Here is a 3,048-nt window from a genome sequence, read left to right on the forward strand (position 1 = left end):
AGAATGGTGGTTACCAGGGGCTGAGGATGGGGAAATGCAAAGATACTGATCAGGAAGTACAAAGTTTAAGCTATGCAGAATGAAAACATTCTGAAGATCTAATGGCCAGCATGGTGACTATAGTTAATAATACTGCATTATACACTTGAAATTTGCAACAGAGGAGATCTAAATGTTATCACCACACACACACACAAAGTTAATTATGTTAGGTAATGTATATGTCAATTAGCTTGATCATTGTAATCATTTTACAATGTATATGCGTAGAGCTAGTGCTATGTCTCACAGACCCCTCGAGCCCATTCACAAACCCTTCACATGCAGGTCTACAAGATAGGACACAGGAAAAAGGCCCTTGGAGCCTTGGCTGAAGGAATGGTAGGCTTTATTCAGCTCACATACGTCTAAGATCTAGGCAGTCCAAAGAGAAAATGAGCAGGTGCCAGCAAAGTACACATGCTCTATTTTTAGACATGAGCTCTGCCTACCAGCAGTTTAGAGCTGCTGCTTCACACACTGAAGAACACACAAGAATAGCAACAAGATAAAAGATACATGGGCAGAAATGCACACTAAGTCTACTCCCACACAACTTATTTACAAAGAATGTGCTGCACCAACCCCAACTGGACCCGAGGTGAGGGAGCCTGACTAAACTACTCCATTTTCCTCACAATATGTATATCAAAATATTCTATTGTACACCTTAAATATATACATCTTTTGTTTGCCAGTTATAACTCAATAAACCTGGAAAAGAATGAAAGGTCATATTACATTGGTTTCTGTTAAAAAAAAGTAATAATTTACATATGATAAAATGCTAAGTGTACATGGATGACATTTGAAGAATGCTATTACTGCTCCCAATTAAGAGAGTATTTCCACCTCCCCAAATTGTTCTTGAATGTCTCTTTGAAGTAAATTCCTTCATGCCATATCCCAGACCACAGTTGGAATGATTTCTATCACCATAGATTAGTTTACTTGTCCTAGAACTTCATATAAAAGGAATGATATAGTATGTCTGTGTCCTGTTAATTCTATTTATATTAATTCTTGCTTCTTCCTGCATCAGTAATTTATTCCATTTATTCCATTTCATGGCTGAGTAGAATTCTATTTTACAAATATGCTGATCTCAACTACAGAGTCAAGTAACCCCTTACAGAAAAGAGAATGAAGTTTAACGCTTATAAATAAATAATTCAGAAGATTTTAGCTTCGAAGAGAATGAGTTTTTTGTTGTTGTTGTTGTTGTTGTCTCAACTAGTGCTTCTAGATTTTTAGTACGACTTGTCCATTCTCAACCTCCTCTTTATGTTTGATATACAATCTAATGCTTAGGAACATTTTCAAAGTGTTGGTAGTTTTAAATATCTTGTAAATCTGGTAATCAAACTTCATTTACACTGATTTCACATGGACATAAAAAAAAAAGCATACTATCCAGGTTAAAGCACAACAGTAAAAATGAGCTATGTAACAGTCTTTTTGACACAATATTAGACTTTGCATATTATTTAGAAGCGATATTATTTCTCAAAAAGAATGGCACCTTTGTTCCCTCCTACTACACCCTTCCCCCTCAGAAAGAGAAGATGTTAGCTAAATGTCTAGATTTTCATACATTGTAAAAAATGAGGCACAGGAGCAAAAGTTCTAAGTTAATAAAAGAATATGTAAATAATTGATGTCAAGCTTACACAACGGTTTTGTGTAAGCAGTAAAGTTAGTGTTGTCTCCTCCTGATTAATACAGAATTTTAAAAATTAAAAAAAAAATAAAACCATATTTTAAGAAGACTAAAAATGAGAGTTGGGGTGGGAAGGAAAAGCAGGAGTTGAGGACACTCTTTTTTTTTTTTTTAATTTGTTGATGAACAGTTGAAATATTTCCATTTTGTACTATTTTGAATAAAGCAATCAGTAACATATTTTTCTGGACTTTTAAAAAATTCCTTGTGGTTAAACATCCAGCAAATGAATTCCTGGGATATATGGTAGTTATATATTTAACTTTATTTAAAACTGCCAAACTGTATTCCAAAGTAAAGTTTCCATTGCATATGCCAATTTACAATGTAGTACAATTTTGGGAGTGGAAAATCATAGCTGACACTTTGTATTGGCTTGATACTTGGTAGTTGATAGTAGAGTACTTTCAATTTTACTCAAACTAGTGGATGGAAAGTAGTATCTCATAGTTGTAATCTCATTTTCCTGTTGACTAAGGATGTTGGACATCTATCTCATACGTTTATTAGCCCTTAATATAACCTCTGTGAAGCATCTTTTTACATCCTTTTTACTATCTATTATATTGTCTTTTGTTATTGACTTGTAAGGCATATTTATCTATATCTTGGATCCCATTGACTCACTTGGGCTTCTTAGCAGATAATCAATTGCACCTACATATGTGCTTGTGTTTGGGACTCTCAATTCTGTATAATGGATCAATTTATCTATATTTATAAGATGCCTCATTATCCTAAGTATTGTAGACTTTAAATCAGTCCTGAAATCAGTATTGCGAGTTCTTCAATTTTGTTGTTTTTCAAGATTGTTTAGGATATTCTGGGTATTTCCTTTAAGACCTAAAGCCAGACATGTGGAACCTTGACTGTATACCATGAGGCTAGATCTAAGCCTGACTGCTCTGAGAACCATACCCTTTGGTGACAGTTATTAAAATTAATATTAAAATTTGATGCCTAACTTAAAGTTGAGCTTTGTTAAAGGCTGTACATTGGTCTCAACTTTATGATAGTAAAAGATATAATTATTCTTGGATGGGCCATTTCTCCTCAGTGTCTTAAAGCCAGAATAGTTTCTTGTTTAATGAAGAAAATTCATGGTCTTTGAGAAAATTCCTTCAAGAAAGAGAATGTCTTGTTGTCTGAATTAGGAAACTATGGGATAGGAATTTAGAAATCAATTATAGATCCCATGAAGGAAATCAGCATTGAAGACTTTCAGAAGTAATTGGAGGTTGAATTTATGCAAACCATTCATTAGGGCCTGCAACTGTTGTCTTTTAAGG

Source organism: Galeopterus variegatus, unplaced genomic scaffold (genome assembly GCF_000696425.1).
Source record: "Galeopterus variegatus unplaced genomic scaffold, G_variegatus-3.0.2 Scaffold13789, whole genome shotgun sequence".
NCBI classification, from domain to species: Eukaryota; Metazoa; Chordata; class Mammalia; order Dermoptera; family Cynocephalidae; genus Galeopterus; species Galeopterus variegatus.